Source organism: Pan troglodytes, chromosome 11 (genome assembly GCF_028858775.2).
Source record: "Pan troglodytes isolate AG18354 chromosome 11, NHGRI_mPanTro3-v2.0_pri, whole genome shotgun sequence".
Lineage (NCBI taxonomy): Eukaryota > Metazoa > Chordata > Mammalia > Primates > Hominidae > Pan > Pan troglodytes.
The window spans coordinates 101,855,018-101,881,006 of record NC_072409.2 but is presented as its reverse complement, the minus strand read 5'-3'; the positions used below and the strand labels follow the sequence as shown (position 1 = coordinate 101,881,006).

Sequence of the window (25,989 nt, the reverse complement as noted above, 5' to 3'; positions counted from 1 at the left end):
AAGGTGTATAAACTTAGACAAGGCAGCTCCCTTTGGTTGAGGGCAATTTCCAAAAGAAGGTAAGCGGAGATTTCACAGCCATCATCACCCACAGCAGCTGGAAGGTTGTGTGTTACAATCTCCAAGTGGCAGAGTGGGTCATACACTAGAGCACCCATCTCAGCAGTATTCACTACACTTCACACAAAGATGATCCTCAACAGCAATTGCCAAAATCATCCCCTCCTATCTTGGCACCTACAGCTTTCCCATCTCAGCTCTTCTCCATATAGCTAACTCCTACTTACTCTTCAAAACAGCTCAAATATTGCTTTTCTGTCTTCCCTGACCCCTCTTAGCCTACTCTGCTTTACTGTCTCTGCTGTTTTGCTCCCACAGTAAATTTTATCATCATTTTATCACATTATATTGGCATAATTATTGAAACCCACTTTAAATAGTAAACTCCTTGAGGGAAGGGACAACTTCTTGCCCTCCTTTACACCCCTCAGGTTGACAAGTTGCCTGGCATATAGCAGGCACACATCCAATGTGATTTATTAAATGTGTGAGTGGGTAAATGAATGACTGAATACATTAATGAATGTTCACATACGCTCTCATTTTATTTCCAAAAAGAATTTGAGGCAGCCAAGTTCCAAAAAACCCAACATACTGCAGCTTATGGAGTAGTAGCTCAAAATATGCGAAACCTGGCAGAAATGCACGTCTCACTCTATAGAATGGCACACTATTGGGGTATAAATATGAATCTTGGAAAAACCCTGATTTCAAGCTACAGATGCCCAGATTGGTGACAGCAGGGTATCTTCTCACAAGGACCAGAGATCCCAGCCAATAGCACTTTCAAGAATGTGCAAGCAAAGAGTTAACAGTCTCACAGCTGCCTTTCATTGGAGGTGTTAATGAGGTGACGGGGGGAAGGATTTTAAAAAGAAATTGCCTTCAGTCATTCCAGTTAAATTCCAGTACAATGGAAAGGCACGAAGCTCTCTCCACTCCTCCTCTCTCTCGACCCCTCCCCTCATCTTAATGGGGTCTGACCTTAGCTCTGTGGTTGCATGCCTCAGTCCACAAAAGACTTGCAACGGCCCCCTTGGTTTCCAAACCTCAGGTTGCCTTGGGGAAGTTACTAAAATTTGGTTGCCGGAGATACTTAGGTTAGAGAAAATGAGTCAAAAAATAATGTGTGGTGAGACAGTCGTAGGATGTCATCTGCGAGAACAATCAGGAACCCAGGCATGAAGTCATTCCAATGTACTTTTTTACTTGTCTGTTTGGAAATTCTGTTTCTCTGGCATGAATCAGGAATAGACGACAATGTTTTAGAAGGAACGGATACTTTTCTGAGTCTTTGAAAAAGATCTCAAGCATGGCCAAAAGACAAAATGGCCACTCCAGCCAAAAGTTTTCAACGTCCCACAGTAGCCACCTCACAGTGAAGTTAGAGATAAAAGGATGCTGCAGTGGGTAGGTATTGATATAGAAGGGAAGTGCTGGGAAGGGCAGGGTGTGGTCCCTTTAAATGATACGGCGGGTCCCTTTAAATGATAAGCCAGGGAAGTCCGGGTAGAGGAGGGCGTGGTCCCTGCCTAGGGCTCCAACCCGGGGGCCTATGCCCACGGACCTAGGTGAAGACAGGCAATTTTATTTTCCTGCCCAAACGTTGCATTTCCCAAGGCTACACTGGCCTGCCACGCCCCCATCCTGGGCCTATAAAAGCTCGGAGACCCTAGCCGGCAGACACACAGGTGGCTGGACGTATAGAGGAGCGCATCAGTGGAGGAACACGTGGGTGGCTGAATGTCAAGAGGAACGCCCAGACAGACACCGGCACGCGGGTAAGCCATCCACCCGGGGAATGAAGCAGAGTTGGGCGGGGCAGTCAGAAGAGAGCTCGGGCCACTGAGCAGCCCGATTCCAGGGGAAAACCTTCCCACTCCATCCCCTTCCACCTTCCCCCATCTGCTGAGAGCTACCTCCACTCAATAAAACCTTGCACTCATTCTCCAAACCCAGGTGTCAACCAATTCTTCCAGTACACCAAGGCAAGAACTCTGGGATAAAGAGAGCCCTCTGTCCTTGTGACAAGGTAGAGGGTCTAACTGAGCTGCTTAACACAAGTCGCCTGTAGACAGCTAAACTAAAAGAGCACATGGTAGCACTCGCCCACTGGGGCTTGAGGAGCTGTGAACATTCATCCCTAGACACTGCCCTGGGATCGGAGCCCCACAGCCTGCCCATCTGTACACTCCCCTAGAGGTTTCACCAGCAGGGCACTGAAGAAGCCAACCACTACCCCATCACACGTCCTGCAAGGGAGGACAAGGGAACCTTTCCCGTTTCGGTATTGCTTATGGCACCAATGATTTCAATTTCTGAGGAGACTACTCCCTTGAGGAAAACAACTATTGTTGACGTCTATATGATATATAGAGAAGGACGCAGGCTCGGGAGTCAAAGAGATACATGTGTGTATAAATTTGGGCAAGCAAAAACTGTCTCATTTCTCACCTGTAAAATGGGGCTTATGATCCTACCTTTAGGATTACTGCAAGGCTGAAATGTGATAAGATGTGAAAAATATTTAGCACACGACCTAAGGACATAATCAAAATTATTATCAATGAGGAGGATTTGCCAAGGAATTCTCGGCTCGTGGTAGAAGATGTATGCTATTTATGTGTACAATACTGAAATACCTTATGTACCATGAGTACAGGAAGAGGCTCCTTCATTTTCTTAGGACCTGTTAAGAGAAAAAATGAGAAGAAATCCTAGTTGTTCAACCAGGATGTATCACTGTGTTCAGAAATTACTTAATCTCTTTGAGCCTTGATTTGCTTCTCGATAAAATGGGGCTCTTATGACCTACTTCGTAGGGTGTCTATGACATTTAAATGAGTTAGCAAATTTAAGCAAATAGTACAGTCCCTGGCTCAAAAAAACCTCCAGTCGCTTACTAATGATTTGTTCCAATGACAAATGGCCTTCAACCTGACTCTTATTTTCTAGTAAACAGATTCATAATTATTAAACAATATCTATTCCAGCTCCTCATCAACATCAACATGTGTGAAGTAAAACTTGTTCATGGTCATCAAAAAATTTGTAGAGCTTAGGCATAGGCCAGAGCAACAGCTATGCAAGCAACATTTTAGCACATTTTACAGAGTGGATCTGGATTCTAGAATGCTGAGAGGGGAGAGCAAGAAGCCTCTAGACCAGCTATTTACTTTTCCATTTACTAAAAACAAACAGCATCAAGAACAATCCATAAACGTTTAGACCAGCAAAGGAAAAATATTACCTTTTTTTGAAATGGTGGATAAATCAGGAAATCCTTTTGTCGTATGTTAGTTTAAAATTAAAAATAGAAGAATTTCTGTAACTTCCATCCAATTTGCTGTGAACCTAAAACTGTTGTAAAAAAATAAAGTCTATTTTTATTAACAGAAGAGAACTGGATCAGTTCAGGCATATTTTCAAAACAAAAATAGAACTTTAATGTACCTTATTTTTAAATTTTTGTATCAGATGAAAGTGTATTGAAATCCATTTAACAATAAATAGATACCTTTGAAAATAATAACATTTGAAAAGTACTTGCATAGTTAATATTTTATTTTGTCCTCATTACAATCCTGTGAAACAGCTATGGTGAGTTTATTATTCCCCATCTTTTTACAAATGGGACTTGGAAAGATTAATAATAGGACCAAGATAACAGCAAGTTGTCACAGTAGTCAAAATCGCCATTCACATCTCCTTACTTCCTCCCAGCAAATCACAGTGCATTTCACACAGAAGGAATATAATGTAAGGAATTGGCTACAAAGATACTGGAAGGGCTGGAGAGGAAAAATAGGAGAAGACACACAAGTAGAAAACGATGCGTATTCTTGTGGTTAAAATTATTGGAAGGAGAAAAGAAGAATGAGACTGAAAGAGAGAACGAGATGTTCTTAAAGTCTGGTGAGAGGTCTTGGTGCCAATTCACCATCCAAATATATGGTTTCTCAGGGAAAGTTAATACCCACATCTTGTGACACTGAACCTGGCCTCATTATTGATTTTTGCCTTAGAATAAAAATACAGAAAATTTAAAAATTACTTTTAAAAAAACAACATAGCAACAGAGAGCATACACAATTTAAAAGGCATTCCTGAGAACTAAAATCATTCATGGCCTCCAGTTTCGGTCTGGTGCTGCAATCCCATTAGCTCCCCTGAGCAAGCTGTGGTGGGCCCAAGCTAGGAAAGAGGACTAGGACCCACTGAGGTACATTGGGAAAGTGGGGCTCTCTGGATGTACCTTGTTTCAGGAGCTCCTTGATCTAGGAATAATGCAGTGTTGAAGGCCTGAGTGCTCTTAGTGAACCCATAAAACTGAAGTACAAATATTCTGGGTGTTAACCATATACTCAAGCACAGACTGAAATAAAAATTGTAGTCGTGATGTCGTCAATTGACTGGGATTTTCCACAATTATAATTGATATTTATTGACTTTACTATTTGCCAAATATTTTGCTGAATGTTTTCGTGTATAATCTCATTCGGTCCTCACCAAAACCATATGGGGTAGTTATTTTTACTATTCCCATTTATAAGATGGGAAATTGAAGTTAAGAGGTTAAGTGCCTTTCCCAAAGTCACACAACTAGTGGAAAGAGGAACTGTGATATGAGCCCAGGCAGTTTAATAGTAGGGACACGTTCATAACCAGTGCCATTTTCTTCCTTCCTTCCTTCCTCCCTCCTTCCCTTCCTTCTTTCTTTCTTTCTTTTTCTTTCTTCCTTTCTTTCTTTATTTCTCCTTCCTTCCTTCCTTCCTTTCTTTCTTTCTTTCTTTCTTTCTTTCTTTCTTTCTTTCTTTCTTTCTTTCTTTCTTTTTTCTTTCTTTCTTCAGGGCCTTGCTCTGTCATCCAGTCTGGAGTGCACTGGTGCCATCAAGGCTCACTGCAGCTTCAACCTTCCAGGCTCAAGCAATCATTTTCCCGCCTCAACACACACCACCCCCACAACCCAACCAGTAGCTGGGACTACAGGTACATGCCCCCAGGACTGGCTGATTTTTGTATTTTTTGTAGAGACAGGATTTCACCATGTTTCCCAGGCTGCTCCTGAATCCCTGGGCTCAAGTGATCCACCCGTCTCGGCCTCCCGAAGTGTTAAGAGTTACAGGTGTGAGCCACCACATCCCACCCAGTGCCATTTTTTTCCTTCATTGGAAGGGTGACTTTTCCTTCCTAATTCCTGTTCTAAACCCCTCAGTCCTTCTTGGCATGAAATACCTACTGTTGTTTGGCCAAGGAAAGTCATAAAGAGTATAAACAACAATTTGCTTTCCAAATACATTATACTTATAGATATCCCATCAATTACAGTTCTTTATACCAAGCAATGGGTCACTTTCTTTTCTGCACACAGTGCACTGTTCTTTCCCAAAAGGGACATGGCACGTAACTGGCACAATTGACTCATGACCTTTTTAAATATTTTGTTTTGTTGCTGTTTTCCTCCTGGAGGAACTCAGCCCTAAAGCAACATTATAGCTCTGACTTAGAAGTTTGAATTAGGGAATTTAAAATGTCATTTTATAAACGCACCTAGGGTCAATTCAGTCGTAAAAAAAATAGACACAAACATAAGACTAAATAAAGGGTAAGATGGGATGGCAAGCTGACATCTCAGGGTGTGAACGCTTTCAACCAGCTTCACAGAGTCTTGCTTTGTTTTGTTTTTTATTTTGCTATCTCCATCTATGTTCATTTGTGTGGAATATTTAAACAATAATACATTTCCTAAACTTTTGTTAATACAAAGGAATTTCTAACTCCTATCCAAGACCATTACAACAGTAACTAACATTGTATTATGTCAATGAATGTGTTAGCTACAAATTATTAATTTTTTCTAGGCATAAATAATGGACATAAATTTGGAGAAATCCTATCAGAAAAGAAAAGAGAAATTTAATAAAGGGAATATGCCACCTTCCATTTAATATAGGACATTTGCCAAAACAAGATAAGCATGCTAACCAGAATTTCAACACTTTCTAGGTGTTAGAAATGTTCACCTTTGTTGCTAATATGTAAGTCCTCCTCTTTCACCTCCTAAGCTCATGCCAAGGCTGAGAGCTACACCGCAGTGATTGGGGAGCTACTATCCTGGCCTTGAAAGATAATCACCCTCTGCACAGCTAAGCATTTGGCAAAGCCATGGATTCAGGAGCACCGAAGAGCTCTGAAATAGTAATATTTTAATTATTGCTTTTTTAAACATATGCTTAAATTGCATTTTCCAGCTAAGAAGCAGTTTCAACTATCATTCATATCTCACTCACAAAAGAAGGTTCTCAGGCCAACTTGGCAGCTTTGAGCAATTCAGCTGATCTGGAAATCTTTCAGCTCCCCAGTTAGAATCCTTCATGTTCAAATCCAGGTGTCAAAACTTTTACTGAGTGACAGAACTACTGCTTAACGGCCACTCTCACCTGCTACTGTCACTGAGATATAACTACCACTATGTTTAGAGCTACCTCAGGAAGAGGATTGTCAAGCCATATGTTGCAAAGTCACTGCTACATGTCTCTTAGCTGTTTCAGTCAGTACAACTGTGAGATTTCTCACCCAGCAGCAGCTTTGAGTCCATTAGATAGATCAGTTAAACCAGGGATTTAGCTCAGGACTAACAGCACATTAGGCCAATCCATATACCTAGAGTGACCGCACACTCACTCTCCTGGGATAGCCCTGGTCTATGCGTATTGTCAAAATACAATTATCAATACTGCCCACTTCCACTGTCAAAGTTGTACCAGTTTGGATAACTATAACATATGGTCACTTGGACAATACCTATTAAAGACCAAGAGACCAGGTTGAGATATATCTTAATGCAAACCCCCACACTAATCGGCTTCATAGCTCACCTCACCTCCCTCCTGGCAGTTGCCAGAAATTCCACTGTTAAATCTTCAAGCCATAGCCTATTCTAGTTTAGTTATTATCAAAGTGTCTGACACAAAGTATTTATCCATTTTGTGAAATGGAAAATGTCAGATCACAAGGCATATTGCTCATTCATACAATCAAAAGAGTATTTATTGTATCTCTACTGTTTGCAGGCATTGCGCTAGGAGCTGGGGATCTACAATGAAGCAGGTATAATTACTGTCCTGAAGGAGATAACAGGCTCATGGGATAGACTGATTTAAAATACAGTTTTAGTGAGATCAGTAGTATAAATCTCATGTACTGTAGGAGTATAGAGAAGGGCCAACTCATCCAGCCTTGAGAAATCTAGGGAGACTTCTTGGAATACGGGGACATACAACTAAAGGAGAGGAAATAAGATAGAGCCAGGTTCTTTTCCACATTTTATGTGCAAAGGCACATTAAGAGACCTGAAAGTCTTCAGCATGGCTGGAGTAAGGACAGAAGGAGTGAGGGATGAGGCTGGCAGCAGGAGGCAGAGGAGCACAGGGAAGGCCATATATGCCACATTAAGAAGATAGAATTTATCCTGGGGTCATAGAGAGCCAGAACAAGGTTTTACATAGAAAAGCGACTTGATCAGATTCGATCTTACAGTGGTATCTCTGGCTGCCATCTTATGACTATAGGTAGTATGTTTGCTCTTAGGCAAAGAAGAGGACAGCACTTTTGTGTTTTATTTGAATGCTCTGAATCACTATGGAGAACATTCTCCTTCATCAAGTCAACCATAACTCAATAGTGAGACATTCTGGAGTTCCAGGGCTTATTTTTCTGGTGCCTTTGGCCAAACCACACTAGGCTGACTTGTACCTCAATTTCCTGGTCTGTAAAATATGGACTGTTGTATTCATCTTTCACATGGGGTGATGTGAGGAAACGCTAATGAGAAGCAGCCAACTTAGAAAACAAGTATTACAGAAATGCTTAATAAGTCCAAATAGCCAAGAAAGATGAAATGTGTGTGTTCAAGTGTTCAAGTGTGCAGTAGAAGTGTTTCAACTGTAGATTTAATGATGTGGAGGCTCATTTTCACTAGGGCTGTCTGTACCAGCTTAAATCTGAGCCTGGGGTGGCAGCCCTGCTCACCAATTAAGAGCAGATGACAATCTGAAACCATCCTGCTTAAGATATTTCAAGAGACCAAACATGTAGTTTTAAAAGAGTTACCAATAATAATAGCCATCATTTATTGAGAGCTGGCTATGTGCAACATGCTGCTCTAAGTATTTTGCAAGCATTCACTCATTAGTTCTTTACAACAGAAAGTTATAATTCTTTCCCATTATATTTTTTGTCTGAATACTTGAGTTTGAAGAAATTAAGTCTGCCCATCCAGAAAGCAACAGAGCTTGAATTATAACCCAGGCTTGTAAAAGTCCAGGTTTATTCTCATAACCTCTGCACTGCTCTGCTAAAAACTATTAAAAGGCCTCTGGCACTGCCATCTTCTTGCTGGTGTGTTCCCACTCCTACCCATCCCCATGGCTCATATCATCACTGGCATGTGAAGTTGCTGTTTCTAGAATGTGAGTCAGTCAAGATAGAAAAGTTAATTTATTTTAGTGGATATGTGTCAGTGACACTATTTTTAAAAAGTACATCATGACAACTTGCACATAACACAAAATCTCTTCATTGGGCTGAACCAATATGACCCTGAAAGGGAGTGAGTGATCTGTCCCACTGTACATGTTCCCTCAAGAATAAGGAGTTGGTGGTTCACATCTGCATATTCAACAATGTAAGAAAAATTTAGCTACTTTTCTGAGAAATGGATCAAACAGTGGAGAACAGAAATATTACTTAGATAAGTCCCTTTGGGGCATAGATTGGTAAATCCTATCATTTCTTCTTGCCATATCACATACCAAAGAAAATTGATTGTGATGATTGTATTACCAAAGAGTACTTTTTACATCAAGAGCACACCAACATTTAAAACTGAGCTCCATGCAAGTTCTACAATTATACTTCAGGAATTTCACAGATATGATTTAAATTCATTTTTAAATAGATTTCTTAAAGTATTTTAAGGCTTATTCTAATTAATTTTATCTAATTTATATATTTAATTACAAACAAATTAATAATTATTAATGTATTTAATTAAGACATTTTTAAGACAATTCTAAAACATTCAAAACTAAATCAACTCAAAACTTAAATGACATTCATTAAATCTAAATTTAAATTAAATTAATTCAAAATTAAAATCATATTCAAATGTATACACCCCCCACCACATACACACACCCATCCTAAACTCCAGGCTTATGTATCCAGCTGCCTACTTCATATCCATCTTAACCACAATATGTCCAAAATCAAAGTCTTGATCTTCCTCACCCCTGCCTCCTGAACTTGTCTTTTCTGCAATCTTCTACAACTCCTTAAGGGAAACATCATCTTGCCAGTGTCTCAGAGTCTTTCTTGACTGATCTCTTCCCGCACATCTCAGATCCAAATCTAGCATCAAATGACCACTTCTGATGACCTCTACTGCCTTCACCCTATGCGGGTCACCATCATCTGTCATTCGGAGTGCTGCAATAGCTTCTTAATTAATCTTCCTTCATCTGACCTTTTTCCATGATAGTCCATTCTCAACTCAGCAGTCAAAATGATTCTTTTAAAACTAAGTCAGATCTTGCTTCTCAGATCTTATCTCTCAAAATCTTCCAATAGTGGGTCGTCTTCTGAGAAGGCTAAAGCCCTTTCTGTGACCTACAAGAGGTGGCCCACCCCTATCCCATTTGCCTTGCTGAATTCATCTTCCAGGGCTAGTCCATTTAGCCAGCTCCACCCCAGCCACACAGATCTCCTGGCTGTTGCTCAGACACCCAAGGCATGCTGCTGCCTTGGGGATTTTGCACTGGGGATATTTTCTGCCTGCTCTTCCCCAGAGAGGAGCTTTCTGTCACCTGTTTCGGGTCTTTGCTCAGTGAAGCCTACTCAAAACACACTATTTAAAATTGCAATCTCCCACCTCACACTCAGGAGGTAAGAGATTCTAAATCTATTCCCCACACTATTTTTTCTCCACAATACCACTAACTAATGGACTATATATTTAGTATGCATTTGTTCATTGTCCGTCTTCTCAACTAGAATTTAAGCTCCATGAGATAGGGGTGTAGATTTCTCTAATTCTACTATTGTACTTGCCAGCACAAGATGTGAGCATTGAGTAAATATTTGTAGATGAGGCTGAGCGTGGTGGATCACACCTGTAATCCCTGCACTTTGAGAAGCTAAGGTGGGAAGACAACTTAAGCTCAGGACTTCAAGATCGGCCTGAGAAATATGGTTAGACCCCATTTCTAAAAAAGAAAGAAAGAAAGAGAGAGAGAGAGAGAGAGAAGGAAAGAAAGAAAGAAAGAAAGAAAGAAAGAAAGAAAGAAAGAAAGAAAGAAAGAAAGAAAGAAAGAAAGAGGGAAAGAAAGAAAAGCAAGCAAGCATGGTACCTACACCTGTGGTCCCAGCTACCTGCGAGGCTGAGGCGGGAGAACTGCTGGGGCCCAGGAGGTCGAGGCTGCAATGAGCTGTGATTATACAACTGCACTTCAGCCTCGGTGACAAGAGTGAGACCCTGTTTAAAAAAAAAAAAAAAAAAGAAGGAAGGAACCACAGACAAAGAAAAAAAAAAGAATGTCAGATGTAAGGTTGTGAGTTTCATACTGTCATACCGGATTGGGTGGCTAGAATCCCTGTACCAAACCCTGGTTATGTAGCTAGAGGATGGGTTTAGTGTCCTCAAAAGCAGAGGGTACTTGCTGTTCATTTCCTAATTGGGCTCAGAGAGTTGAAGGACCCACCTGTCTCTAGCACCCAGCAAGGGCAGGAGCTGGAAGGTAAGCTACAAGCAATCTAGCAGAGTGGTCTGGGAAACATTTATCATGATGCTGAAGTGGTCAATTCAACAGATTGTTTCCCGTGTGCCACAGAGGGCATGATGACATGAAGAGAAGGGAGGGAGAAAACAGAAAGAAGTTGAGTCTAGAGAGGTTGTACAGGCAGCACTAGAAGGAAGTGATGTGGGTGAACAAGAAACCACTGTCCAGATAAGGACATCATATCTCAGGGGAACCAGCATGAATGGTTGATAATGGGGGACCAGATGCCCCACCTCTCCTGGACACAACATAGCACCCAGGAGAAACAGACACAACCCCATGGAGAGGAGAGAAGACCCTGAATTGCCTGAAACTTATTTCAAGCCTCCTGGGGTAACAAGGGACTTGAAATAAAAATAAGTCTAGTTAGAGAATAACAAAGATTTTTTCATAGCCCCTAATCATATGGAAAGTCTCATATGGGCTATGCATAAATGTTTTAGTGTCTATTGAAAGTCTGGGTCTTTTTTATCAACAATGAATATGAGCAATTCATCTGCTCTCAAATTATTTGTGATTCAATGTCAAAATAAAATTTTCCTACTACCCATCTTCAGGCTACTAGGTCAGTTTATTTGAAGTGTATCTTAAGAATTGCAAGGTAAGTTTTTTTTTTTGAAGTCACAATCAGCAACTGCTTATCTGTGTGCACCAGGATTTTCTTGATATGTTGCACCCAAAATAAAATGTAGATATGAGCTGGATGCTGGCGTGGTATGAGACCAGCACTGTCACCTAACTCCCATTTGAAGTATTCATGTTCATCCAAACAGGTCCATGGTTCTCATCAACTGGCTTTTTAACAGTTTGTATACATTTAGTTTTTTAAAAAATATATTTTAAATCATTTTAATATTATTTATGTATTTTATAAGTTGAAATTGTTTGAAATTTCATTTGAATAAAGTGCTGTTGCTGAAAATATTTACAAGCTACTGTTCTATACAATATAAGGGTTTTCATTTTAAATACAATATTTTGAGAACTCTTTTGTTATATAAACTGTTTATATATCTTATTATTAATATATTCTAGCTTGAGGCTACTTACAATAACTATTTTTTATCACTGCTCTGTGCAAGGAGTAGTACTAAGAATTACGTTGATTATCTCTTTTAGTAATCCTCTTGACTCTGTTAAACAAACCATACTGTTGTCTACACAATAACATTTAAGAAAACTGAGATTTAAATAACTTGCCCCAAGTCAGACAGGTAAGAATTGATGGAGCTACTTGGCTTCAAAACCTGAATCCTTACCCACTGCATAATTTTTTCAATAGACTCTCAAAACCTTATTTATGAGAAATAAGTGAAAAATTCAAAACAAGAAGCCCAAACACCAAATTAAGAATATAAGGCATGTGATATTGACTTACTTTAGAGAATACTGGCACTTTATCAAGCACTGTGAATCACACTTCAAAGGCACAAGGTTCCTCCCTCTTGGTTTGCCAGGGCTGTGGTGATCTCACAGAAGCGACTGTAGAACAAAATCTTCTCACACTTGGAAAGTAGAGGGATCTGAGTTTATCTACGGGATGACCAACAACGTAACCACATTGTTGATAAAGCATCTTGAGATATCAGAAATAAACAGAGAGCTTCTTTTATTATGACATTAGTGAGGCCAACAGAACACAGCTGGAAGAAAAAACTAGGTACTATGAAATAGGCTTGCACTAGGGTAAACTGTGGTACCCCAGATTACTCCTTCTGCACAAAGTGCCTTCTGCACAAGGGACTGTCATCTCAGGGTGGTCCACAGGCCTTGGGGTTTTGCATCCATAGCACGCACTCTGTCCATGTTGTCACCTACATCTATTGCATCCCCACGTGTAACCAGCAGGTCTCAAGTTATTTATTTTTTATTTTTTATTTTTTTGAGACAGAGTCTCACTCTGTCACTCAGGCTGGAGTGCAATGGCGCAGTCTTGGCTTACTGCAACCTCTGCCTCCTGGGTTCAAGGGATTCTCCCAAGTTCTTTATGACAAGGAACCTTGAACAAATCCTGGAACATAGAACCTGTATGGCAGAAAAATTGATGCCATGAACTTCTGGAGGCTGATGATGGGCTTTGAATGCAGATAAGTCAGAGCAAGCCACTCTGAGCTTGCTTCTCTATTTGTAAACTGAAGATAGCATCACCTGTTACCATGAGAATTAAATGAGATATAATATGTAACTCTCTTGCTTTTCCTCCTTCTTCAGATCTCTCTCTCCCTCCCTCTCTCCAGGCTCATTTATCTGTCTTCCTATCTGACATTCCACTTGGATATCTAATAGATGTTTCCAATACAATATGATTAAAAGTGAACTTCTAGTCTCCTCCCAAAATTGTGCTATATCTGTGAGCTTTACCATATCAGTTGATGGTAACTCATGACAAAAATCTTGGAGTCATTCTTATGTAAAAATAATTTCAACTTTTATTTTGGATTCCGAGGGTGCATATGCAGGTTTGTTACATGAGTAGATTGCATGACACTGAGGTTTGGGATATAAATACTCTTTCACCTACATAGTAAGCATAGTACCCAATAGGTAGTTTTTCAGCCCTTGTCCTCCTCCCTCCCTCCACCCTCAAGTCGGCCCCAATATCTATTGTTCCCCTCTTTGTTTCCATGTGTACCAACGTGTAGCTCCCACCTATAAGTGACAAGATGAAGTATTTCGTTTTCTGTTCCTGTGTTAATTCACTTAGGATAATGGCCTCCAGCTGCATCCATATTGCTGCAAGGGACATGATCTCATTCTTTTTTATTGTTGCATAGTGTCCCACACTGTATACATACCACATTTTCTTTATCCAATCCACTGTTAATGGTCACCAAGGTTGATTTTATGTCTTTACTATTGTGAACAGTGCTTCAGTGAATATAAGTGTACATGCATCTTTTTGGCAGAATGATTTATTTTCCTTTGGATATATACCCAGCAATGGGATTGCTGGGTCAAATGGGAATTCTGTTTTAAGTTCTTTGAGAAATTTGGAGTTGTTCTTAACTTCTCTTTTCCTCTGACATCTTATGCGCAACCCCTCAGGGAATCTTGTCATATTTATTATTCAACACAGCATTCAAAGTCATACTTTGTGAGGCCAGGAGTGGTGGCTCACGCCTGTAATCCCAGCACTTTGGGAGGCGGAGGCAGGTGGATCACCTAAGGTCAGAAGTTCGAGACCAGCTTGGCCAACATGCCAAAACCCCATCTCTACTAAAAATACAAAAAGTAGCCAGACGTGGTTGCACACACCTGTAATCCCAGCTACGTGGAGGATGAGGCAGGAGAATTCCTTGAACCCGAGAGGCAGAGGATGCAGTGAGCTGAGATCATGCCACTATACTCCAGCCTGGACAACAGAGTGAGACTCTGTCTCAAAAAAGAAAAGAAAAAGTCTTTACTTTTTGAAACATGTATCAGATCATTGTCTCTATTGTGCTCAAAACCTTGCAGTACTGCTGCATTTCAGTCTCACTGAATGAATGCCCTGTAAGGCTTTATCAAATCTGTATCTCCTTTTTTCCCTTTCTCTCTCTCCCTACCTCACTCCCACTCACACCAGTCACACTGGAAGCCTCAAGCACACACTCACCTTCGAGCTTTCATTCTGCCTATAATCTCTGCATGGAAGGCTCTTCTCTCAGATGTCTCTTGGCTGACTTCCCAACACCATCAAGTCCTTAATCAAGTATTACCTTCTCAATGAGGATCACCCTGGCCATCCTACCTAATCCCCTAAATTTATTTGCCTCTTGTTCTTCTAATCTCCATTATATTATTCTACTTTTTTTGTATTTCCACATTTACCACCTTCTAATTTGAGTGTTTATCATATTTTTTAATGTCTCATTCCCCTGCTAGAATGTAAGGTCCTAGAGGTCAGGAGTCTATGTCCGCATTGTTCTCTGATAAATGCCTAGAACCTAAAACAGAGCCCACAGAGTAGGTGTTCAACAAGTATTAGCTAAATGAATACCAAACATTTGAGACCATCCAATGAATGTTAACTCTCTTCTTCCTTCTTTGTTGCATAAAAGTTAGGTCAGTTGCCAAAGAGAGAACTAAGATATTCTTAAATCTCTCTGAGTAGCCGTAAGAGCAGAATCTAGAAACCTTCTGATTCCGGAGCAAGCAAGAAGTTGGGGCAAAACAGATAGCTTAAAAATCATTAAAGGCATTTCCCATTTTAGTGAAAGGACCAAATGATAATTTGACAAGTGGTTGGGAGAAACAAGCACTCTCATATATGTTTTATGGGAGTAAAAATTAATTCAACATCTTTAAAGGAATATTTCTAATCTCTATCAAAGTTGTGAATACATATATGCCCTTTCACCCATCAATCACACATCTAGAAATTTCTCCTATAGATATATTTACATATGTAAAGATGATAAAAGGATATTCCTTTCATCACTGTTTTAATTGCTGAAGATTAGAAACAACCTAAATATCCATTGGTAGAAGACTGGTTCAAAAAGTTAGGGGACACTTGCAATGAAGTATTCTGAAGCCACCAAAGAGAGCAAGGCAGATCTGTATATACAGGTATGGAATTATGTCCTAGAGAAAAAACAAGGCAAAAAGCACCATGCATCACAAGCTGCCATTTGTTTATAAAAGGGAGATATACATAGAGTATCTCTAGATAAATAAGCAAAAATACTAGTAACAGTTGTTGCCTCAGAGGAAGGAGACCCAGCTCTGGGGAGCAGCGCTGTAATGGAGGCTTCTTTTCACTGGGTACTTCCTGTGTCGTTTGAATATTTTTTCCAAATGGAAATGCTCCTTGTTCAAACAAATAACTTTTAAAAATCATATCACCCTTGAAAACAAATTATTTTGGAGAACCACTAATTCCTGGAAGTTTCTTTAGGCCAAGATTTGCTTCTGAAAATTTGTCTTCTCAACTACTGTAAACCAGTCCTGTCGTGGTTCATTTCTATTACCATGGACGGCATGCTATTGGATTGGAAGTGATTTGCAATTTCCACCTTCACTGTTTTTAGTTTGCAAATGTGATGATGGATCCTGATGTTTCTGGTACTAATGATTAGTAGGATGGTCAGGATCTAGAGCACCTGGACAGATCAGGAGTCCATCTGGGACAGCAACACCAACTTCTTTTTCTATCTAGTCTTGTGAAAAAAAAAAAAATCAAAACCTAAGTAAGTGAAGCATCATGTTTCAGAGGCACAGAAAGTACTTCTGGAGTTGAGATGTCATGGATTCTACTCTTTATTTCTGGGCCTTTGGTGATCTCACCCAAAACACCCCTGGCCCTTCCTGGACCTCTGTTTTCCTGTTTGCGAAGTAAAAAGTTTACACCTCCTAAGCTCACACAAACACTTTCAGATCATGAGCATAATCGCCAAATATAATACACACTACTATTTCTCAATCTCAACAACAAGCATGCCAAAACAGTGGCAGGAAACCACAAAGCTAAAAATGAAAAAAAAAAAAAAAAACTTAAAGGTCAAGAACTATAGCATTGACTCCTACTCAGTTTAGCCTTTGCTTTCTCAAAGGATGAGGTCACTAAAACACTGTGGGCTTTGGAATCTGATAAATCAAAGTTCAGCCCACTAAGTGGCAAGTACTTTTAATCCAGGGACTGAGTATCATTAACATTGTGTCCTCGATGCCTCCAGGAGTTCCTGATTCAGCATCACTCCCCCATGGATCAGTTCTCCTCCAGCCACCTCATGCATGTTCATGACTTTCAAAACTACCTCTACATAGAGTCATAAATTCCTATCTTCAGGAAAGACCTCTCATTTAAACTTCAGACATGCATATCCAAATTAGCATCCCATTTCAATGTCTAAAATATACCTTGCAATGCATCTAAATCTGTTATAAACTTCCACCTCAAATCTGATTGCCTTTCACAGTTTCCTATATAAAGAACAGTCCTACACTTCAGCAAGCTTTGCAGGCAAAAATTCTAGTGTCATCTCTGTCACCTTTTCTTACTCATCTGTATATCCAATCTATGAAAAAGGCCTTTCAATTGGACAACCTAAACTACTTTCCAATCCATCCCTTTTTCTTCATTACACTCCCACCACCCTTCCTTTATTTACTAGTCCAGCTATTTTTGTTGATCGCCATGACTGCTACGATAGCCTCCTGCTTGGCTTACCCTCTTCCACTCTTGCCTCACTTCCATCTGCTGTCTGCATTAAAATCATCATGTCATTCATAGACTGCAATCTCTTGAATGGATTCACTGTATTATTTATTTATTTATTTAGAAACAGAGTCTTACTTTGTTGCCTAGGCTGGAGTGCAGTGGTGCAATCACGGCCCACTCCAGCCTCAACCTCCCAGGCTCATGCAATCCTCCCACCTCAGCCTCCAAAGTAGCTGGGACTACACGTGTGCACCACCACACCTGGCTAATTTTTTAAAAATTTTTTGTGGAGATAGGGTTTTGCCATATTGCCCAGCCTGGTCTCAAACTCCTGAAGTCAAGTTATCTGCCTGCCTTGGCCTCCCAAAGTGCTAAGATTACAGTTGTGAGCCATCATGCCTGTTTTTAAGATAAATGGAGAAACAACCAGAAAGCCTTATATTTCTAGCCTCACACCTTATCTCTCTCTCACACACACACACACACACACACACACAAAATCACACCCAGGCACACACACTCCAGCCACCCTGGAATCTTTCAGTCTTCCTTACTTGCCATGCTTTTTCCTACCACCGGGCCTTTGCACTTGTGGGCCTCTCTCCGAATATGACCTTTTGCCTTTCACTTAGTAAACTCTTACTCAGCCTACATATCCAGCTCAAGTATGACTTCAATGAGGAAATGTTTCCTTCCTTCCCTGAACAGGTCAAATACCCTATTATTATATACTCTCTTAATAGATGGATCTCTGTGTCCTAGCACTTTTCACATTTGCAGCTTCACATTTATTTAGGTGGTTGTTTGGTTTGCAGATATTTTCCCACTCACCTGACTACCATGAAAACAACTCCTGGGTAGATGGTGGCTCATCATTGTTTCTCTACTACCTGACACATGCACTCCAGTCAACATTTATTCCATGGCTATTTCAATGAATACATTTTTGTGGGGAAAAAAGATAACCAAGCTTTGACACATATTCTGTATGCTCCCAGGCAAATAGCACAAAACTTCTGAGTGAAATGTCTGTATCTGTAAAATGGATATAAAAATAATTAATTTGCCAGGTCTGGGAATACATTAAATAAGATTATATCTAAAAAATCTTATCCCTGTGCCTTATTATGATATCTTGTCAATAGATATCAGTTCTCTCCTCCTTGACCCCTCTTCTGGTAGTTTAAGTGAAGAAAATGATCTCTTCAATAAATAAACAAGTGATTTATTAAAGACATATGATTTGCTCAGATTGCACAGTGTTTCAAGCAGCCAAGGTGATAAAAATATAAAAGAAAAGGTCCCAGCTCTTACGGAGACCAGGAGACAGTGGAGAATCTGAAGTGGAAAAATAAAATAATAACCTGAGTTCCACAACAATACAATAACAGCAAAGCAAGCTTTTTCAGAAACCTGCACAGGACAAGTTGCCAGATAAGCTGGAAGTGCTAAGGGGGAGGCACTGGGAACCAGGTAGGGCCTTTTAAGAGGATAGACCGGAGGTAGGTAGAGAATGCGGTATATGTGGGTGTTGGTCAGCGCTGGTCGATGTAACAGCAGGAACAAAGAGAGCAGGACTGTTCCAAGATCAAGGAGACTAGATTGCCTCAGACAAGGAGTCAGAGTAGATAATGCTGGGAGGTGTATGAAGTTTTTAATGCCAAATTATGGAAATTTGATTTTGTTCTCTAAACAGAAGTATTGAGAATGTAAACTTTTACAAATCTAGATGTATCACAACCATTTCAAATACTAAAGCAAATACAATATAACTTCCCCAATTTGGTCTCTATGATTCGCCAAAATCAGTACTTCAGAGGAAGAATAGAAAAGAAGAAGGAAGGGAGATGGGCACCTGGCAAGCAGCCTATGTCTCATGAAGGTTTCACGTTGTGTATGAACATATGGTTGAATCATATCTCCATGACTTCCCAGAGAATGTGGATAAACAGCAGGTTGGCGTGTAGTGTCTTGGGAGTGTCATCTCTGCTCCAGCGTCTGCCTCTGGCATGCTAGCCACTGGGCCTCTCCAAATCATAAGTTCTCTGCAAGGCTCACACAGCCAGAGAAGGCCCCATATGGGATGTTCATGTGAAAGGCTACAGTCCGTGAATTATCCCTAAGTATTTTGATGCATAGGATAATTCTGAGTGGGCCATTTGATCACCTCCACCACCTCCATTCCCACCCCTCATTTTCCCTCCATTATCAACAATCCTAAGAATATATAAAACAAAAAATAATTAGTCTTGCCGCAAATTGAAGGGAAGAGGTTTAATAAACAGACAATGATATATAACGTATATGTGTGTGTACATACATATATATCTACCACAAAAGCTGACTTTGTATAGCCATAGGAGGTTTTAGGGGGAATGCAACTTGAAAAAAAATTCATGAATTTCATCATCAACTTTCAATGTTCTACTGTTTTTCTGACTGAGCATGAAAGAATATGAAGTGGGCACCTTGCTATTCTTTCTATTCTGAGAATAGGAGGTGTGCCCTTTTCTAATTTTTCTATTCTGAGATTTCATCATAGGAGCCGAATCTTGGAAGTGCCAAAAACAGAGCATTCTCTTATGAGACTGTTCTCTCTCCTCCTCCTGATGTAAGAGGCACTCCCTCTGTACTTTGTCTTCTATGAACAAGAGCAACACCTCTTGCCTTTAAAGATTTAGTGGCAATCTGATCACTTTTCAGATCGATTTAACTCCTTTTCCTGAAAGTTCACTTTAGACTGTCAACCACCACCTACCTGTTCCTGAGACTAGGTCAAGTCCATCAGAATTAGGTTCATGTAGCCCCTTTGTCATTTTTTTAAATAGCATCTAGTACAGTTCACGATTGTATATTTTGTGAGTTGTATTTGTAATGTTTGTCTTCCTCAATGGACTCTAACTCCACAGCGGCAGAAGAAGTGTGGGTTCTGCTCACCATTGTGTCCTCAGCATCTACCCTAGCACAAAACTCTTAGGCGATACTTAGTAACTATAGAAGGAAGGAAGGAAGGAAAGAAGGAAGGAAGGGAGGGAGGGAGGGAGGGAGGGAGGGAGGAAGGGAGGAAGGGAGGAAGGGAGGAAGGAAGGAAGGAAGGAAGGAAGGAAGGAAGGAAGGAAGGAAGGAAGGAAGGAAAGAATTGGACAGAGATTCACTTTTCCACTGTTCCTCCAATGTCTCTGCCCACCCTTTCTTCTTATATTAATTCATAAAGTATGGTAAGGAATCAATTGGGGACTCTCAGAGATAGAGGGATAGATCTTCTTCTATCAATGTTAGGATTGAAGCCACACTTGCCCAAATGGGCCATAATCAAGTCACCAAAAGATAGGTCTAGATTTTATGGTGATTTCAGTTATTGTTGTTCATGATTTAGTAATAACTAGGGATATTCAGATTCCAAGTAACATGTGATAATTATAACAAGAGATAGACACAAATTACTGTAAGACTACTGTGTCAGGAAGGTACTGATCCTCCTTGGGAGAGTGAGAGACAGTAAGATACATGAGCTGTTTGAAGAAGTTGGCATTTAAACTGTACTTTGAAGGGTGCATGGTAGATTGTATTAGGGTGAATGAAGAGAAAGTCATTGTAGCAGAGAAAACAACATGATAAAGACCCAGAGATATGGAAATACCTGATGATTCAGACAATGGCGAAAGGTTTGGGAAGACAGGAATGGAAGATATAAATTGGAAGTTGTAGGAGACTGAGCTAGGGTGATAAGTCCTCTTCTATATATTCCCCGCCAGGACTGAAGCAGAGAAAGAAGAGGGTAGGATTTAGACAAGTTTAGAGAGGAAATGTAATAGAGGAAAATGCATGGGTTTTGAGGGTCCAAAGGACTGGAACTCAAATACTAGTTGTGCCATGGTCTAAGTTTGTCACATTGGATAATTTTATTTAGCTTCTCTGAGCCTCAGTTTCATCTGAAAGAATTCATATAATACCTGCCTCAAATACCTGCAATAGGACCAAAAGCAAACACATATGCAAAATCCTGGCATATAGCTGGATTTCTTTTAAATGTTCATTTTCTTTTACGTGTGAGTTTCATTTCACTTCTTTTCACCCTTCCAGATCTCTCCTCACTTCTGCTCACTTCATCAAGCCCCATTCCACAAGGTGACCAGTGTTGGCTTTAGCTTTGGATGGCTCCTTTTGGCTCACTGCTTGATTCAAGCATCATCCCAGACCTCTGCATAGCTGTATCTTTCTATCCCTCAAGTTGAAGCATTATCGAAAGGTTTTGGTTGGTTATTTGTAATTGCCGGGTTGAATTCCAAGGTTCCTCTCACCTCCTGCCCAGCCCACATCCTCCCTAACCCCCACCACCCCAGTAGATGGGAAAAAGAAGGTGTGAGGCTCCCTGGGAGCTTGGCTATTGTTTGAGGGAACTGGAAGCCACCGTGCTCAGAGTGTCCATCCTCCCTCCTCCCAGCACATGCTGCTTCCTGTCAATCATCCTGGAACACCGAGTGCTGGTCCAGACAATTTTGTCCACAGGATGTTTGTTTGAAGGCGCTGCCTTGCCAAGTCTCAAAGCTCAAGACTTCCGCTGACAATCCAAACACCAAAATGAGAAAAGGGGAAAAACCTCTGGGCAGTTCTTTTAATCCCTAATAAGGCCTATTTATATTCAAAAATAGCAACAGGTTATCTGAACTTGCAGAGGCTGAAGAGGCTAGGAAGCTCGATCTTTAAAATCCTGAGCCCCAGGGAAGTTGAAATACAGGTTTCTAAGAGTGGACACTAAAAGCATGTCCTCAAAGCACCTTTAGCTTATTCCACAGTCAGCTTTCATAAATGATCAACTCCTGTTTTTATGGGCACACCTGACTGCACTGTCCAGAGGGTAAATGCCTTGCTACTAAGCCACAAAGCAAAAGAATTTGCAAGACATATATGGATATAAATTTAAGGTGCTCAACCCAAGCTACAGGATAAATCTAACAGTCTGGGGTCACTGTGTAAATTTCTGCTATCATTTCAGGGTTTGCACACAATCTGAGAAATGTTGGGGTCTCTCACTAATGATTAAGCTAAAGCAAGAAAGTTTGGAAAATGACCTTAAAACATGTTATATTTTATTCAGGGAATAGGTAAAAGATTTTTCCTGGATGTAAATCATTAAAAGATTCCCAGTTGACTTTTGGAGACTCAGTAGTTGAGAGCCCTTGACATGTCTATTTCTACAGCCTCTGTAATTACCAAACAGGAATCTTGAGCCTCTGTGTATTTATCAACCATTATTTATAATCTCTATGTCTCCAGGCAAATGACTTAATCTCTCTGAGGTTACTTTTGTCTGTGAAAATGCATCGTTATCCAAACTCTATTGGATTGTAATAATGCTTAAGCGAGATCAAGTGTGAAATGTGCCTGGCATGCAAGAGGTGCTCAATAAATGGTAACTTAGAAAATAGAAAACCAGGGAGAATTTGAGAGGCATTCCTAGGACTGACTTTAAAGTGACTTCAACTACCACTTTCACCTTCTCAACAAAGTATTAGGGACACATTAGCAGTAACCCTGATATGTGAAAGCAAGCCACAAAAGCCTCTAGTAGAAGCAGTTTTGAGATAAACATGATCCAAATATGCCTTATTGAGAGCATCCTAATCTCAACAGTCAGTGGTCAAATAAATGACAAGTTTGTGAGCAGAATCAGGAATAAAAAAGCAGTACACTCCAGTATACTCCTGAAACATTAACACACACCTGTCAGGAAATGATACCAAGAAGCAGGACTTTCACAGTCCTTGCGGATGACCTTGCAGAAGACCCCAAGTTACACTGGTGTTTAAGTTTAAGGTACCCCAAGTTTTGGAACCATCTGTTCAAGTTCTGGCCAGATTTCCATGCAGTATGCAAATGTCCTAAGAGAAAAATTATTTCCCAGGTTACTACAAAGAGATGTATATTCTGAAATTTTTCCAAAGAAATTTCTGTTATACAGAATATGGGTTTGGGGAAAGGTTATTAAACCAAGCCACTAAACTTCAGCATTAATGGACTACATACAAGGGGAAAAATACCTTGTTTTAATAATTAGGAACATATTGATATTAATTTTATTATTTTATATGTGTTGAAATGGCAAAGATGTAAAAAAAACTATCAACTACTAGAATATTGAAGAGTTTGAGGATGAAATTCACATACACTCCACATATAGTGGTGGTAGTAACATATAGTAGAGACTTTATAAACCAATACAAAAGTATGTAGCAAGGTTATTAAAACAGATTCATAATTTCTGACCTAGTAATGCCAGTTTTGGAATATCTATCCAAATGAAGTAATAAGGAATATAGTCAAATATCCATATTCACAGTTATCACATTATTTATAACAATATTTCCATTAAAAATAGAAATACCCTAAATATCTTATAAGAAAACAGGCACATGGTACTATTATTATAAATTATGGAGCCATTACAAACCATGTTTTCAGCCGGGCATGGTGGCTCACGCCTGTAATCCCAACACTTTGGGAGGCCGAGGAGGGTGGATCACGAGGTCAGGAGTTCAAGACCAGCCTGGCCAACATAGTGAAATCCCATCTCTACTAAAAGTACAAAAATTAGCTGGGCGCGGTGGCCGGTGCCTGTAATCCCAGCTACACGGGAGGCTGAGGCAGAAGAATCGCTTGAACCCGGGAGGTGGAGGCTGCAGTGATCCCAGATTGCACAACTGTACTCCAGCCTGGGCGACAGAGCAAGACTCTATCTCATTAAAAAAAAAAAAAATGTGGTGACACAGAACAAAATAAGGATATAAAACAATTTGGAAAACCAAACGGGGTTATTGTACATTGTCTTCCATGTACTCTCCTGCACTTACCAAATTTTCTTTAGTGAACATAGACTTATTTTATATTCAGAAAAAAACAATAAACATTTACACCAAAAAAACCTCTCAGCATTCACAGACAATCAAAACAACCTGTAGAAATGCCACTAACAGTATCTTTGAAAGCCAAACCATCACACTATTCTTTGTATTGCAGTTACCCAGAATGCCACACAGATTTTCATATGAAGGAGACCGGTTGCTTTCTTTATTTTTTCTTTTCTTTTTCAGGTCCATATTGCTTTATCTGAGCATACTGCAAAGTGTCCTAAAAGCCATATGGGAGATAGACTTCTTCGCAGCTGCAAAGGAAACATTTGCAGAACAGAAAACACCAGAAATCACAATACATTCTTAGTCACAGTAAAATGGAACGCACACGAAATATTGAAAACATGGAGTGGAGATTTCATTTTTAAATATTTTAATTACCAGAACAGAGCTGTTTGATTCTATTTCAGAGCTCGGTAGATGAGCAGCAGCGGGAGGCGGGGGGGTGGGGGCGGCGAGGGAGGGGAAATGGAGAAGAACAACAGCCACTCGGAGTGAAAACAATCATCAGTTAACAAATGGCAAAGAGAAATTAAGTCTTTCTAGCTGAACCGTGTTTTGTTTCTTACAAAAGTTTTAGTGCTGTAAAATGTGGCACGTTTTGTACTGTATGTTCCCTCGGAAAAGCCAAACAGAAACCAGTCATCATGGTTTCCAGAGAGCGAGGCCTCCCCTTTCTCATGTTTCAACTACGCAGTCTCCACTCGGGCTGGGGACCGTATCATATATCATAAATCACTCTCTGATAGATATTTGGCAAGCAGTCAGCACCCCAGGCTATGCAACAAACTATAGTATGGAAAATTTTTAAGGTGGAATCTTGATTTTGTAACTTAAGGACTTAATAGCATCTCAAAACATTTTACTACTTCCTGGTACACACACACAAAAAGCCAAGAAAGCAGAATTCTCCATATGGTTTTCGGTTTTATAGGATATATACACAATAAGCCATACAACTGTATACCTGGAGGCGTTCTCTTGCTGTTGTTACTTCAACTCCAGTGAAAATGAAAACAAAATTAGAGAGTTTTATCTCAACCTAGCCCCTGAAAGAGTCAAGTCACCAGGAACTTCTAGAATCTGCTTTTTAACTATCCATCCCCCTACACTTAACTGTTCCACACCTTCTTAGAAACTAGAGGAGGCAGCAGGACTAGGGGGTTGGGGACAGATTTTATTGTAAGATAATAACATGCTGTCAAAAGTACTGTCAGGGATTTCAACAGGAAGGCTTATACGTTGACAAGAGTCATAGAAACCCCAGTAGACTCTTTCTCCTGATTTCAGGCCCAAATCCGAGTGTTTGAGAGTCCCTGAGCATGCACTCCCACCTTCTCAGATGGTGCAAACTCTTACTCACATGTTCTTCTTCAGGAGCCTCTTTCAACAAATCATGCTTTTCTTTTTTGAAACTGCAAACTGCATTTAACCCCTAAGTCACCTCATCCTAGCCGACACTAGGGGCTGTTGGAATATCGCAGCTCCCAGCAAAGCTACTGCTAAGAAGCCAGTGAGCCTTTCTGTGCACGGAGGGGTTAAGCCCATGGTATTTGGACGTGCCCAAATGTTCTCAGTGTTCTCAGGCTGAGCAATTCTTAGAAGGGCTAAATAGAAACGCGGGAAATGTGGAGTGTGCGGTGTGGTATTGTGCTTTCTGTGAGAAACAATGCATGGAAAAACAAAAGAAAGAAACTGAATAAATCCTTTTTGAAGTTTAAAATAAACGCTGCTTTTTGGTTGTTTTTGTTTTGGTTGTTCACAAATTACCCATAGTTTGGGCAGGCTAAATATAAAATTTGCAATGTCGTTTATTTAAAGTGTTTCTGTCCAATCTCAATCAATTTGAAGAAGAAAATTAAAGCCAAATTTAGACAAAATATATAAGTGGTTATATATACATGTGCTAATTCAGAAATAACATATATTCTAAGTATATTATGTGTTTCCTTCCCCACTCCACCAACCCCAGTTGTCACTGACCAATTCATTCTTGAGATTCTGTTAATTCCCATCAATGAAAGTCTCGCGCTTTGTA

General features: G+C 40.1%; 1 long non-coding RNA gene across 1 annotated transcript; it reads right to left on the bottom strand.

Annotated features, from left to right (window-relative positions):
- Positions 1-581: 581 nt before the first annotated feature.
- On the bottom strand, positions 582-14,270 carry LOC134807685 (uncharacterized). Its single transcript, XR_010148763.1, has 4 exons — positions 14,154-14,270; positions 12,277-12,431; positions 3,311-3,420; positions 582-2,749 (listed from the first exon to the last, which is right to left on the bottom strand). It is a non-coding gene; the product is annotated as an uncharacterized LOC134807685 (long non-coding RNA).
- Between the last annotated feature and the right edge of the window lie 11,719 nt (positions 14,271-25,989).